Here is a 16,763-nt window from a genome sequence, read left to right as displayed (position 1 = left end):
TCATCTCGCGAGACGCAAGATTTCCTGTGAACGCGCGCACACAGGCGCGCGCGTTCACAGGATCGGAAGGTAAGCTAATGGATCTGCAGCCTGCCAGCGGCGATCGTTCGCTGGCAGGCTGTAGATGCGATTTTTTTAACCCCTAATACCTATATTAGACGCTGTTTTGATAACAGCGTCTAATATACCTGCTACCTGGTCCTCTGGTGGTCCCTTTTGCTTGGATCGACCACCAGAGGACACAGGCAGCTCTGTAATAAGTAGCACCACACTACACTACCCACCCCCCCGTCACTTATTAACCCCTTATGAACCCCTGATCACCCCATATAGACTCCTTGATCACCCCCCTGTCATTGATCACCCCCCTGTCATTAATCACCCCCCTGTAAGGCTCCATTCAGACGTCCGTATGTTTTTTACGGATCCACGGATACATGGATCGGATCCGCAAAACACATACGGACGTCTGAATGGAGCCTTACACGGGGGTGATCAATGACAGGGGGGTGATTACCCCATATAGACTCCCTGATCACCCCCCTGTCATTGATCACCCCCCTGTAAGGCTCCATTCAGACGTCCGTATTGTTTTTTACGGATCCACGGATACATGGATCGGATCCGCAAAACACATACAGACGTCTGAATGGAGCCTTACAGGGGGGTGATCACCCCATATAGACTCCCTGATCACCCCCCTGTCATTGATCACCCCCGTGTCATTGATCACCCCCCTGTAAGGCTCCATTCAGACGTCCGTATGTTTTTTTACGGATCCACGGATACTTGGATCGGATCCGCAAAACACATACGGACGTCTGAATGGAGCCTTACAGGGGGGTGATCAATGACAGGGGGGTGATCACCCCATATAGACTCCGAAAGAATAAATGCTTGGTGGTCATACTTACTGCAAATGCAGCTAGAAGCTCTTTGCGAATATAATTGATCAAAAATATTTCGGGCCCATCTACCAAATCGATGGTGGTGAGATTGAACCGTGCACCACCAGCCCATTTACCATGTGCTTTTAATTAGATAGCTTGTACAGCTGTATTCTACTCAGCCCATACTGCAGGCTCACAGCCTGGGAGAGGCATGCGTAGGATACAGCTTGGTACTACTTTGCCCAGATTGTAGGCTGTAAGCCCAGGAGAGGCATGTTAGAGTAGGACCCATCTGATTAGAACCTACCTTGTCGATTTGGTAGATGGGCCTGAAATATTTTTGATCAATTATATTCGCAAAGAGCTTCTAGCTGCATTTGCAGTAAGTATGACCACCAAGCATTTATTCTTTCAGTGTTTGCTTATATCTTTGTGCAATTTACTAGCAGTGTGCTGTTACCTGTGGTTCTACTAATCCAAGTGTGTTTAGACCAAGGTAGCGTGCACCTGCGTTCTCATATTCACTTATTGTGGAGGTGCTGGTTCGTTTATTTTTTCCCCATATAGACTCCCTTATCACCCCCCTGTCATTGATCACCCCTCTGTAAGGCTCCATTCAGACATTTTTTTTTGGCACAAGTTAGCGGAAATTGTTTGTTTTTGTTTTTTCTTACAAAGTCTCATATTCCACTAACTTGTGTCAAAAAATAAAATCTCACATGAACTCCCCATACCCCTCACGGAATCCAAATGCGTAATATTTTTTAGACATTTATATTCCAGACTTCTTCTCACGCTTTAGGGCCCCTAAATGCCAGGGCAGTATAAATACCCCACATGTAACCCCATTTCGGAAAGAAGACACCCCAAGGTATTCCGTGAGGGGCATATTGAGTCCATGAAAGATTGAAATTTTTGTCCCAAGTTAGCGGAAAGGGAGACTTTGTGAGAAAAAACAAAAAAAAATCTATTTCCGCTAACTTGTGCCAAAAAAAATAAATTTCTATGAACTCGCCATGCCCCTCATTGAATACCTTGGGGTGTCTTCTTTCCAAAATGGGATCACATGTGGGGTATTTATACTGCCCTGGCATTTTAGGGGCCCTAAAGCGTGAGAAGAAGTCTGGGATCCAAATGTCTAAAAATGCCCTCATAAAAGGAATTTGGGCCCCTTTGCACATCTAGGCTGCAAAAAAGTGTCACACATGTGGTATCTCCGTACTCAGGAGAAGTTGGGCAATGTGTTTTGGGGTGTCATTTTACATATACCCATACTGGGTGAGATAAATATCTTGGTCAAATGCCAACTTTGTATAAAAAAATGGGAAAAGTTGTCTTTTGCCGAGATATTTCTCTCACCCAGCATGGGTATATGTAAAAAGACACCCCAAAACACATTGCCCTACTTCTTCTGAGTACGGCTATACCAGATGTGTGACACTTTTTTGCAGCCTAGGTGGGCAAATGGGCCCACATTCCAAAGAGCACCTTTTGGATTTCACAGGGCATTTTTTACAGATTTTGATTTCAAACTACTTCTCACGCATTAGGGCCCCTAAAATGCCAGGGCAGTATAACTACCCCACAAGTGACCCCATTTTGGAAAGAAGACACCCCAAGGTATTCCGTGAGGGGCATGGCGAGTTCCTAAATTTTTTTATTTTTTGTCACAAGTTAGCGGAAAATGATGATTGTTTTCTTTTCTTTTTTTTCTTACAAAGTCTCATATTCCACTAACTTGTGACAAAAAATAAAAACTTCCATGAACTCACTATGCCCATCACGAAATACTTTGGGGTGTCTTCTTTCCAAAATGGGGTCACTTGTGGGGTAGTTATACTGCCCTGGCATTCTAGGGGCCCTAATGTGTGGTAAGTAGTTTGAAATCAAAATGTGTAAAAAATGACCTGTGAAATCCTAAAGGTGCTCTTTGGAATGTGGGCCCCTTTGCCCACCTAGGCTGCAAAAAAGTGTCACACATCTGGTATCGACGTACTCAGGAGAAGTTGGGCAATGTGTTTTGGCGTGTCATTTTACATATACCCATGCTGGGTGAGATAAATATCTCGGCAAAATATTTTATTTTTTGTCACAAGTTAGCGGAAAATTATGATTTTTTTTATTTTATGTTTTCTTACAAAGTCTCATATTCCACTAACTTGTGACAAAAAATAAAAACTTCCATGAACTCACTATGCCCATCACGAAATACCTTGGGGTGTCTTCTTTCCAAAATGGGGTTACTTGTGGGGTAGTTATACTGCCCTGGCAATTTAGGGGCCCTAATGTGTGGTAAGTAGTTTGAAATCAAAATTCCACTAACTTGTGACAAAAAATAAAAACTTCCATGAACTCACTATGCCCATCACGAAATACCTTGGGGTGTCTTCTTTCCAAAATGGGGTTACTTGTGGGGTAGTTATACTGCCCTGGCAATTTAGGGGCCCTAATGTGTGGTAAGTAGTTTGAAATCAAAATGTGTAAAAAATGCCCTGTGAAATCCTAAAGGTGCTCTTTGGAATGTGGGCCCCTTTGCCCACCTAGGCTGCAAAAAAGTGTCACACATCTGGTATCGCCGTACTCGGGAGAAGTTGGGCAATGTGTTTTGGGGTGTCATTTTACATATACCCATGCTGGGTGAGAGAAATATCTCGGTCAAATGCCAACTTTGTATAAAAAAATGGGAAAAGTTGTCTTTTGCCGAGATATTTATGCAAATGAGGGCTCGCAAGTGCCCAGGGGCGGCATTACGCTCGTAGGTGCCCTGCTAGCTCAACCTTTTCTTCGCTTCCTCCCGCCCCTTCCTTCCCTCCGCCCATCCTTTCCCTCTGACCGCCTATCTACTAACTTGTTGTTTCGCCGAGATCCTGTACCTGCGCACTCAGTCCGGCGGCCGGCGCATGCGCACTGCGATGCCCATTCCTTGTACGGCATCAAGAGTAACTATTGCGCATAAAACTGTCTATACAGCTCTCATAGCTGTGACGGTAAATGCCTTGCCTCTGATGTGAAAGGTTGTGAGTTAAAATCCCAGGAGAAACCTTTCTGAAAGTGTTTTTTTTTTTAAATATCGTACTGCTACTTTACTGCCACGGGGAGGGGGGGCTATTGGCGCCATGATACTGGCACATGAAGGGGGGAGGAGAGAGGCACTTGATACTGGCACATTAGGGGGCAAGGGGAGAGGATGGCACTATGATATTAGCACATGGGGGGGGCAAGAAATGGACATGAATCATGAGGGGCAGAAATGTGAAATGATGGGGGGGGGGGCAAGAAATGGACATGAATCATGAGGGGCAGAAATGTGAAATGATGGGGGAGGGGGGCAATATGTACATTTGCTTCTGTTGACAAAAATCCTTGCACCGGCCCTGACTTCGGGCGCGCAATCCCGCGAGACCAGTGACCTCCAGAGGTGGGTCTCGCGGGATCACGCGCCAAAGACACATGATCTTGGCAAGAGTGCATTAGTGGCCGTGGGTTTGCGGAACACTTTTGTTCTCAAAAATCCAGAGGGGTCAATCTCAATCGAGAGGTCCAAGAAAGTCAGGTGTTTTACATCAATCACAGATGTGAAATATAGGCCCAAAGTGTTTACATTCAGCCTAGATATAAAGTCAGAAAATTTCTTCTTTGTACCTCTCCACAAGATGAATATATCGTCAATGAACCTCATCCATAATAAAATGGATGAGGTCCATTCCTCCATCTCGTCACTAAACACCGTCTCTCTCTCTCCCACCAGCCCAGGTAGAGGTTGGCGAAGGTCGGGGCACAGGGGCTGCCAATCGCCACCCCCCTGAGCTGGCGGTAGAGGGAACGGTCAAACATGAAAATATTGCGGTACAGAATAAAATTGAGCAAAGTTATTATCAGCTCATTATGCTCACGGATTTTGGCGTTTTGGGCGGATCCGTCATGGATCTGCAAAAACGGATCTGTTACAATAATACAACGAACGGATCCGTTTATATTATCTGTAACATAGCCAAGACGGATCTGTCATGAACTCCATTGAAAGTCAATGGGGGACTTTAAAAGGTACCGCCATGGGCACCAGGTTTGCCCCCAGCTATGCAAATCTGTTCCTTGCACATTGGGAGCAGCAATGTATTGATCCACAGCGTGGGGGCTACCTGGTGCTCTGGCAAAGGTACATAGATGCTGTGCTACTGATATGGAAAGGAAAAGAAGAAGAACTCGTAGCATTCATAGCTGGTCTAAATCAAAATGATTATAATTTAGTGTTCACATCTAATGAGAATAAAAAGGAAATAGAATATTTAGATCTTTTGATCACCCAGAAAGATAGAAAATACATCTGTAGCACGTATCAAAAGCTGATAGCGAGGAATGGTTTTATTCGATATTCGAGCTGTCATCTACCGAATTGGCTTCTAAATGTCCCCTTTGGCCAATTTCGGTGTCTAAAACGAAACTGTACGGAGAATTCACAATTTGAAATGGAGGCGTCAAGTAGGAAAGAAAATTATTTAGAGAGAGAATACCCATCCGAAACCATAGAGGAAGCACTTGAGAAAATAAGAAACATACCGAGAGGAACGTTTCTTTTACCAAAAATACAACAAACTACACCTAATAATGCGAATTTTAGATTGATCTTACCTTACTCCATCCAACACAGACAAATAGGGTCAATCATTAAACGGCATTGGCATCATATCTTACAAGATAAACTCTTGGGCCCATTGGTACCTGTGGCACCCCAAATAACTTATACTAGGGCACCCAATCTAGGGATTAAGATAGCCCCATCAATTAAATATAAAGATAAAAAACTAAGTATAATGCACAATTGGATTGGACTCAAGGGTTTCTATAGGTGTGGTAAATGTCGTGGGTGTAAAAACACGACATTTCCAAAAAGAACAACTCAGGTCACCTCAACTCAGAACTTGTTTTCGGTAGAAATCAAGCATTTTCTTACATGCGATTCTACCAGTGTAATTTATTTGATACAATGTCCATGCCAAAAACAGTATATAGGCCGGACCAAAAGAGCTCTGAAAACAAGGATTTCGGAACATTTGACAAATATAAAAAACTGATATATGAAACATTCTCTCTCTAGACATTTTAAGGAGGCCCATAATAAAGACTATAGGGGGCTAACATTCACTGCTCTGGAAAGGATCGATAAGAATTGGCGAGGAGGGAAACATGTAGAGACCATGTCCAGAGCAGAATCTAGGAAAATTTATGAATTTGGAAGCCTTATTCCGAAAGGTCTCAATGCAGACCTGGAGATTTTTGGATTCCTGTAAGAATCTAACGGTGGGTGTGCCCCTCGTCAGACGAGGGGTCGCATGTCTGGCTGTTTTTCAGCACTGCGACCCCTCCTCTGTGATGGGCCTACCCACCATTTAACACTTGAACAGATGCACCGTCACTTTATCTATCAGGATAATATATGTAATATTATATTTATTTCACTTGTATGTTTCATATTTATGTAATGTTATTTATGAAGTTAATATCCACAATATAGCACTTAGAATTGATTTTTTGTTACAGGATATCTGCACATTGATATATTTTGTTATGGATTGACCATTTAGCAACCTTTCTGGACTATTTCTTTCATAGACTAGATTAATTAGACCATGGGACACATTATACCATAAAAAACGCATTGTCCCCCAAAAAAACGCATGGAAACCGCATATGCGTTTTTTGGTTCCAGACCAGATTTTGGTGTTCCAGAGCAGATCCCTTACTCCAGATCTGATCTTACATGCATCTTAAAAGGGATATAAAAGGAATCACAGTAAGTTGGGCTGTCACCTCTGAGGAAGGGGAAAGGAGATTCCCGAAATGCGTTTGGTGCTTTTCAAAGACATCCCCAACAAGTGACCCCCACTGGAAGCTCGTCTACTAATATCCGGAGATACACAAAGAAATTGGAGCGCTCCAAAGATAAAGACCCGGATTTTCAGCCATTCAAACTGGTCAGTACAAGTATAAGTTCACCTCTCGCGATATTACACCCTGATCGTATAACCGGATCTGAGATTTGTGGATAACGATCGAGAGAGACCAGAGACGAACGAACCAGGTGGGACGCTAATCACTGAGAACCACGTGAATAAATACAGTGAGTAAAAATCAAAAGGATTGAATTTTGGGACTGCAGGATAATCGACATTCACCTGTGAGTAAAAACTTGGTGTCCGATTGGATACTTTATCGAATATTTATATCGGACAATTCTGAATATTTGAAAAGGTGCCTTGCATGGATTTTGCATGTTATATTGCATATAAGAAAGGAATGCCAATACTATTATAAGGAATAGACTGACACTTTTGGCTTGCGATATTTTTGCACATTCAGGACGTATGGTCCCCTTCTTTTTGGACTTTTTTTGAGTTTTTATTGAAGTTTTAGATTTTAGGTATTTTTAGGGACTGATATTGTCTCCGCTGCAGTGATTGTTATTTTAATATTGTATTGTGATGTTGTATTTTAATATATTTTGCCAATTAAATATTGTGCAACAACACTATTACTATTGCTCTATTTCCATGCGAGGGAGTGCCAGTCTCATACTACATAATATATACGTTTTCTATTGTGTCAGAGAAAACGGATCCGTTCCCATTTACTTACATTGTGTACCAGGACGGATCTGTTTGTATTATCTGTAACATAGCCAAGACGGATCTGTCATGAACTCCATTGAAAGTTAATGGGGGACGGATCCGTTTTCTATTGTGTCATAGAAAACAGATCCGTTCCTATTTACTTACATTGTGTACCAGGACGGATCAGTTTGTATTATCTGTAACATAGCCAAGACGGATCTGTCATGAACTCCATTAAAAATCAATGGGGGACGGATCAGTTTTCAATTGTGCCAGATTGTGTCAGAGAAAATGGATCTGTTCCCATTGACTTACATTGTGTGTCAGGATGGATCCGTTTGGCTCAGTTTCGTCAGACGGACACCAAAACGCTGCAGTCAGCGTTTCTGTGTCCGCCTCCAGAGCGGAATGGAGACTGATCGGAAGCAAACTGATGCATTCTGAGCGGATCCTTTTCCATTCAGAATGCATTAGGGAAAAACTGATCCGTTTTGGACCGCTTGTGAGAGCCCTGAACGGATCTCAGAAACTGAAAGCCAAAACACAACTGTGAAAGTAACCTTAAATGTTTCTCTTTTTGACCTGGGTAATAAATGTACAATAATAAACTTAGGGTACTTTTACACTTGCGGCAGAGTGATCCGGCAAGCAGTTCCGTTATCGTACATGTTTTCATACAACGGATCCGTTGCCGGAAAGAACGGCCGGATCCGTCAAACCGTATGATAACGGATATTGTTTTTGCCGGATCCGTCGAAATAGCGGATCCGTCTCATCCGTTTTCAAACGGAAAGACGGATCCGGTATTAAAATTTTCACAGATAAAGAGAATCAATCACTAAGGCCTTTCACACTACCGTATGGCTATTTCAGTGTTTTGTGGTCCGTTTTTTTGTTTCCATTTCCGTTACATTTTTCCGTATGGCATATACAGTATACAGTAATTACATATAAAAAATTAGGCTGGGCATAACATTTTCAATAGATGGTTCCGCAAAAACGGAACGGATACGGAAGACATACAGATGCATTTCCGTATGTGTTCCGTTTTTTTTGCAGACCCATTGACTTAAATGGAGCTATGGAACGTGATTTGCGGGCAATAATAGGACATGTTCTATCTTTCAACGGAACGGAAATACAGAAACGGAATGCATACGGAGTACATTCCGTTTTTTTGGCGGAAACATTGAAATGAATGGTTCCGTATACGGAACGCAAAAAATGGCCCGCAAAACGGAAAAAAAAACAGTAGTGTGAAAAAGGCCTTATGCAAATGGTACAGTGGCTATAAAAGACAACTGAAGGTCACTTACCCCTCAGATGATTCCTCTGAAGATTGCAAAGATGATGCCGGACCATATTCGTTTTGGATTTCAAGCTCTAATCCTTGTTTCCCGCTGGAGAAAACGTCTTAGAGCCAGACGTTGTCAGCGTCGCTATTGGATGCACCCAATAACATCTGCAAGAATACAGGGCCGGTTCTAGGTGAAATGGGGCCCTGGGGCGAAAAACAATAAGGCCCCCCCCCCCCCCCCCCCCAAGGCCCTTGCTGACTTTAACGTCCTGTATTGACTCTGGAGATTTAATTTGTGGACGTTCATACAGAAGAAACTGTATATTGTGTGGCACAGTGTATGCTATATGTGTATAACATAAACATATTTCACATGAAAACTTACAATTACTTGGCTTGACCCTTGGGGATCTCGGACACCACTTCCACACTTTGGCCAGGGGCTCGATGGAGCTGATGTTGTGTTTGATCCTAATGAGAAAGATTTCATAATAAGGATTTGGAGAAGGGGCAGTGGGATAGCAGAGCAGGGAGAGGTTGGTGCTGCTACTAGGGGGTCATACCATGGGGGGAGTAAAAAAAGCCCACCATAATGCCCCTCCAGTAGTAATAATTCTCCTTATAATGTGACAGTGCAAAAAAATACCCCCTTGTAATGCCCCCGGTTGAGCTAATGTCCCCATAGTGCCCCCATAATTTGCCAGTATAAAATACCCCTATATAGTGCCCCCAGTAAATGCCCCCATAGTGCTCCTCTCCCCCCTCCCTCCTAGTGCCCCCCATAATGTACCAGTATAAAATGCCCCATATATAGTGCCCCAGTAGATGCCCTTAGTGTCCCCCATAATTTGTAAGTATAAAATACCCCTTCTTAGTGCCCCTGTAGATGACCCCATAGTACTTCTCTCCCCCCTTCCCCATAGTACCCACCATAATGTGTCACAGTATAAAATGCTACTGTACAGAGCCCCCCATATAAAATACACGTTCTTTGTGGCCTCAGTAGATGCCCCTATAGTGCACACCAATAATGTGCCAGTAAGAAGTGCCCCCATAGTGCCACCCAATAATGTGCCAGTAAAATGTGCCCCCATAGATGCCCCCCAATCATGTGCCAGTAATACGATCCCCCCCACCATCTTGTGCCAGTATCAAGAGCCCCCCCATATCATGTGCCAGTAGCCAGAGCCCCCCCCCCCTATCATGTGCCAGTAGCCAGAGCCCCCCCTATCATGTGCCAGTAGCCAGAGCCAAGTTTTTTAATTACGGATGATCGTTGAAAGTTTTGATGATCTGTTACAACGGGTGTCACCTCACATCCAAAGACAGGACACCACTTTCCGTCGCAGTGTTTCCCCAGCAGAACGCCTAATGCTGACCATAAGGTAAATAATATTTTTTATTATAATATAATGTTAACTTTATTTTTTGTATAATGTTATAAAGTTGATTTTCATGGTTTAAAGGTGACACCAGAAATCTTAACGAAATCTTACCGAACCCCAGGTAAAAAAATCTCCACATTTTTTCCGGCATAACTCAACAAAGTGCAGAATTGCGCATGCCAAGGAGGCTCTGCATTAGTATTGTTCACTGTGACTTCAACATCTTGTATGGTCACAATTTTATTCACATATCGACCATTATAGACGTTGAAAGCACTGTGAGCAATTGTAGTCATAAGCATACGCCTACTGTTCGCCATGGAGAGCCCGTTCTATCATTGCATTTTCCCAAAAATTACTTTGGCCGGTGAAAATTACAACAGAACAAATGAATGGCCAGTTTAAGATCCCAAACAATTGCGAACAATTGATGTACCCTGTATTGTATTTTCTTGAAAAGTATTTTACAAGTACCGTATTTTTCGCTTTATAAGACGCACTTTTTTCACCCCAAAAGTGGGGGGAAAATGGCCGTGCGTCTTATAAAGCGAATACTTCGCTGGCCGCTATGCTGCACAGCTCGGCCAGCGAAGTATCAGTGACAGTGTGGAGGGAGGAGGCGGGGCTCGGTGCAGTGACTCTACTCTAATACACCGGGCCCCACAACTGTTAAACATTCAATCGGATCTATATCTAATAGTATATGCTCTGTACGGCTCTTACTGTAGTACTGTAAGTATAGCGCAGACCGGCATCTCCATCGGTCATGCGCCGCTTGCCGCACCTCCTTCCTCATGCGCCCGTCTGCTCCAGCTCCCTCTGTCATGCGCCGCCTGCCTGCTTATCTCACTTTATGAATGAACGGGCAGGCGGCGCATGACAGAGGGAGCTGGGGCAGGCGGCGCATGACAGAGGGAGCTGGAGCAGACGGGCGCATGAGGAAGGAGGTGCGGCAAGCGGCGCATGACCGATGGAGATGCCGGTCTGCGCTATACTTACAGTACTACAGTAAGAGCCGTACAGAGCATATACTATTAGATATAGATCCGATTGAATGTTTAACAGTTGCGGGGCCCGGTGTATTAGAGTAGAGTCACTGCACCGGGCCCCGCCATGAGTATCTCCGCCTCCTCCCTCCACACTGATGCATCTGATGGGGGATCTGTAGATGACACTTATGGGGATCTGTGGATGACATAAGTGTCATCCACAGAGCCCCATAAGTGTTATCCACAGATCCCCCATCAGTGTAATGCACAGATCCCCCCTCAGTGTAATGCACAGATCCCCCCATCAGTGTAATGCACAGATCCCCCCATCAGTGTAATGCACAGATCCCCCCATCAGTGTAATGCACAGATCCCCCCATCAGTGTAATGCACAGATCCCCCCATCAGTGTAATGCACAGATCCCCCCATCAGTGTCATCCACAGATCCCCCCCATCAGTGTCATCCACAGATTCCCCCATCAGTGTCATCCACAGATCCCCCATAACAGTGCGTCATCCACAGATCCCCATAACAGTGCGTCATCCACAGATGCCCCCATAACAGTGCGTCATCCACAGATCCCCCCATAACAGTGCGTCATCCACAGATCCCCCATAACAGTGCGTCATCCACAGATCCCCCCATAACAGTGCGTCATCCACAGACCACCTTTAGTTCAAAATATTTTTTTCTTATTTTCCTCCTCAAAAACCTAGGTGCGTCTTATCATCAGGTGCGTCTTATAAAGCGAAAAATACGGTATTTACCCTCCAATATTTTTTTTTATAGATTTCTGGCAACTGGAGAAAGTTTCACATCGCTCCATTCTCAATTTCGGCTTCGGATATCAACAGTTTCCATTATTGTGAAGGAGACATGAGTGTTTTGTGGGAACAACTGCATGAGGAATTTATCCCACATCCAACTCGTCAAAAGTGGACTGAAATTGCAGAACATTTTTGGGAGGTCTGTCAGTTTCCCAACTGTATTGGTGCGGTAGACAAGAAACATATTAGGATTATCAAGCCCCAAGGCACCGGATCCGAGTATTTAATCTCGCTGATGCCCAATATTGTTTTGTTGCCGTCGACGTTGAGGCCTATGGACGCAGAAACGATTCTATGGTTTTTTTTAATTACTTTATGGGGCAAAGTCTATATAATAGACAATTTGATTTTCCACCGCCTCAACCACTGCCAGGTACAGATGGCCTACCCATGCCGGTTGTGTTGGTTGACGATGAGGCCTTCCAAATGTGTGGAAATCTGCTGAAACCATATTCCAGCCGCGGATTAAATAAATAAAAAATGCACATTCAACTACCGCTTGACCAGGGCTCGAAGGATGGTGGAATACACATTCGGGCTTTTGGTTGCCAAATGGAGGATTTTTACTAAACCCATTCATATGAAAGTTGAAACGGTCGATGAGCGGGTAAAGTCTGCTGTTGTGTTACACAACTACCTCCTCACAAAAGAACCCCTAAATGTGGAGCAGATACCGGAGGATGGCGAGATGGCCAGCATTTAAAATTTGCAGTGTAGCGGTTGCAAGGATGAGAGACTCGTTTGCAGATTATTTCTGCTCTGATGCCGGAAAGGTGGACTGGCAGGACCGATTTGTATAAACGATTTGTGATTAATTTTTCAGGAAACGTTAATGTGATTATGTTTGCTTGCCTGTTTATGTGGGTGGTTACAGTGTATTGATGTAGAATAGTTGTATATTAAATTTTATGTTCATTAAATTTTGTTTAACACGATACATTAAGTCTTGTTTCATATATTTATGTCCCCACGCTTGTGTCGCTCTACTGGCGCTGGGAGATTATGTCAGGCCTGTTCTACACACTACTTGTCTACTTAATCTCCCCACGCTGGAGGAGCGACACATACTTGTGTCGCTCCTCTGGCGCTGGGAGATTATGTCAGGCCTATTCTACACACTACTTGTCAGTCTAATCTCCCCACGCTGGAGGAGCGACGCATAGTTGTGTCGCTCCACTGGCGCTGGGAGATTATGTCAGGCCTGGTCTACACACTACTTGTCAGTCTAATCTCCCCACGCTGGAGGAGTGACATATACTTGTGTCGCTCCTCTGGCTCTGGTAGATTATGTCAGGCCTGTTCTACACACTACTTGTCAGTCTAATCTCCCCACGTTGGAGGAGCGACACATACTTGTATCGCTCCACTGGTGCTGGGAGATTATGTCAGGCCTGTTCTATACACTACTTGTCAGTCTAATCTCCCCACGTTGGAGGAGCAACACATACTTGTATCGCTCCACTGGCACTGGGAGATTATGTGAGGCCTGTTCTTCACACTTTAGGTTATCTCCCAGCGCTGGTGGAGCGACCCAAGTATCTGTCGCTCCAACAGCGCTGGGAGATGTTAATTATTTGTTTACACTTAAAATAAAATACAAAAACATTTAGAAAAAAAAGTAACAGTTATTTGAAAATACAGTTTTTGACAAAATAAATATATAAGTAAAAAGAAGGGAAAAAAAAACTACAACTGCCTATAAGAAGGCCTAGATGGAGTAGAAGGTTGAGGGGGTAGAGGGCAGATCACGGTTCGGTCCCCCTCTGTCCTGTTCTTGTGCCACTGTGGACATATAACTGCATGTTGGGGGAAGTTCAACAGAGGGAGTGTGCAATCGGCAGAATGGGGCAGGAGATGGAGTTTCCCGAGCAAGAGTTGACTGAGTGGTGAAAGTGGTAGGAAGAAAGTAATGAGGAGGAGAGGGAGAAAAGTGTTGGGTAAAGAGCTCGGTGGTTTGGGACTGGGAAGGTGGATGGGAAGGGGTATGGGGAGGCTGGGATGGAGGTTGGGGAGGTTGGGATGGGGTATAGGTAGTTTGGGAAGTGGGATAGGTAGTTTGGGATGGGGGATAGGTGTGGGATGGGGGATAGGGCATAAAGGGGGAAAGAATATGGGGCGGTGCTGCACTTACCACAAGACGCTGTCCACCTGTCTTCTGGCCTCAAAACAACTGGTCGGGCGTAAACCGTTCCATCACGGGGAGCAACGATAACCAATAGTGATGCACCAGACCCATCTGCGACGTCAGCACCGCCCCCTCCTGCAGACGTCGCACACTGTCCTCCAAAGCGTCAACTCTATTGGTAAATCCCATCAAGGACTCGTAAACGAGCCTTGTGAGATCCTCGTAGTCCGCCTGACGGCTCCTACCAGTCCTCTGGCAACGCATGAGGGCCTCAAAAAGCAGGGCTAATGTAGCCATCGTTGCATCGCCAGAGGGCACATGTAGGGGAACATTGAGGTCCTGACCAGCTGCTTCAGCAGGACAAGAGGGACCCGCGGTGGGCGGCTCTTCAGGGACCGCCTTCGGGAGGGACTTCACGAAGAGCTTCGGGCGCCAGAGTACTGCTTGATGTGCTGTAAAGCAAAGAAAAAAAAAAGAATTTAGTAATTAGAGAAACTTTGGATAGAGGCGCGCAAAAGACTTGGGATGCTACATGTAAAGTTGTAAAAAAATAAATAACATACTGTACATTCTTGTAGTGTACCGAGAAGTTTGTACAGTATGATTTTATTTTTTTTTCTAAGCAACTTCAGATGTAGCATCTGAAGCACGCTTTGCTCATCTCTACTCCACCCAATACTATGTGGATGTCCCGGACAGAGTGCCAAATGACAGTCTGCCTGGGCCACACACAATACAGTACATTGGAGATCTAAATTCCTAATTAGAATAAACATTATATCTTACCTTCGCATTATATCTTACCTTCGCGTCTTAGGAACCCCAATGCGGTAGAATATCTGTAGGTCCGCTTGCGGGTTCCTCCAGACCCACTCGGGCGCTTAACCTCCTCGTTAAAGTCCATCTTGAAGTGTTCCCTCATTGACCGCCACCGAACCATGACTGTCATCCCTGGCATCAAAAAATAAAATAAAAATTTGTCTTAAATAAAATTTTTGGGGACATCAAAAAAGGTTTACTATTTGTTTGAACCTGCCACAACAACAATAAAAAAAATTGTTGTTAACTATCGGTAGCAGTAACCCACTTCAAACAGATCAAAAACTAATTTTGACAAAAAAGCAGACGTGTAAGCAGTATACATATTGAATACGATATACTTACAGCACTCATCCTGTTGACTGTCATTGAGGTCGTCCCAATTAGGCACAATAGCCTTACAAATCTGGAGCTTGAGGAGCCGGGTTGAGTGATGGTCTGCGTGGCGGCGGTCGGTCTGGTCCCACAATGGTGGTTGTTCCTCCACCATCTGGATGAGGAGGTCGTTATCAATATGAAAACTGCCGACGCCCTCCTCATCCGTTCTGGCGGAGGCTCGGGAACCCTAACAAAAAAATAAAAAATTACATAATGTTGTAAACATGAAGAAATAAAAAGACTTTGTTTGAAAATACTCACACGACCAAAGCATACTCCCCGACTTCCTCTGGCTGATGCTCGACGACCTCTCTCTGAGTCAAGGGGACGAGATGACTGTAATAAAACACACAAAAAAAAAAAAAAGGTGAAACATATTTATCACAGAAAAAAAAAAAGTTAAATAAAAAACCTACCGCTTGCTGTCCTCCACCCCCGACTTCCTCCTCTCTTGCTGTCGCTTGGCCGGGAAGCATCTCCTCCCTACATGATGACTGTGAAAAAAAAATAACAATACTGTCAAAATATTACAATGGGGAATGCTACCAAACTTGACATACCGTATCATGTCGCCGATGTCGCGTAGGAGGAGAGCTCCTGGCCTCACCTAAAGATGAAGTGCCTGTAAAAAAAAAAAAAAAAATTCAATTTAGATTTGAACTTTTCATAATACAACAGACCCACAAAAAAATAAATAAATTACTTACTGGACATTCTTTATTGATGTCACAAAAGGTGGCAGTCAATATGGCTGTAGTGGGGGGCAGGCTGTAGACAGGCTCGAATATATATATATATTTTGGGCCTACATTAGAAAAAAATAATATTAGGATTGATAGTACCCAGGACTACTACCCCTAGCATCCACTATGTACGTGATCCACCTGCAGTCCATATGCAAAAGTACATAGGGACTACAGGTAGAGTTGCGCGGACACCTGGATGTTCGGGTTCGATGGGTTCGGCCGAACTTCGGAAAAAAGTTCAAGTTCGGGACCCGAACTTGACCCCGAACCCCATTGAAGTCAATGTGGACCCGAACTTTTGAGCACTAAAATGGCTGTAAAAATGTCATGGAAAGGGCTAGAGGGCTGCAAATGTCTTCAAAATGTGGTTAAGAGCATGGCAAGTGCTCTGCAAACAAATGTGGATAGGGAAATGACTTTAAATAACATAAAATACATAAAAATAAAAATAAATAATCTTAATCTAGGAGGACCAGGTCCATATGGAGTAGGAGGTTGAGGAGGCGGTGGATGTGGCAGTGTCGGTGGATGTGGCAGTGTCGGTGGAAGCGGCGGTGGAGGAGGAAGGAGGTAGCCTACACTCAGGGGCGTAGATAAAAATCACTGGGCCCCATAGCAGGAATCTAAATTGGGCCCCCATTCCCCTTTTATAGCCCCTCCTTTTGTTCCATGAACTATTCTTGCTGCTGCGTTTAAT

Source organism: Bufo bufo, chromosome 6 (assembly GCF_905171765.1).
Source record: "Bufo bufo chromosome 6, aBufBuf1.1, whole genome shotgun sequence".
NCBI lineage: Eukaryota > Metazoa > Chordata > Amphibia > Anura > Bufonidae > Bufo > Bufo bufo.
The sequence above is the reverse complement of the archived record's forward strand: the minus strand, read 5'-3'. Positions refer to the sequence as shown.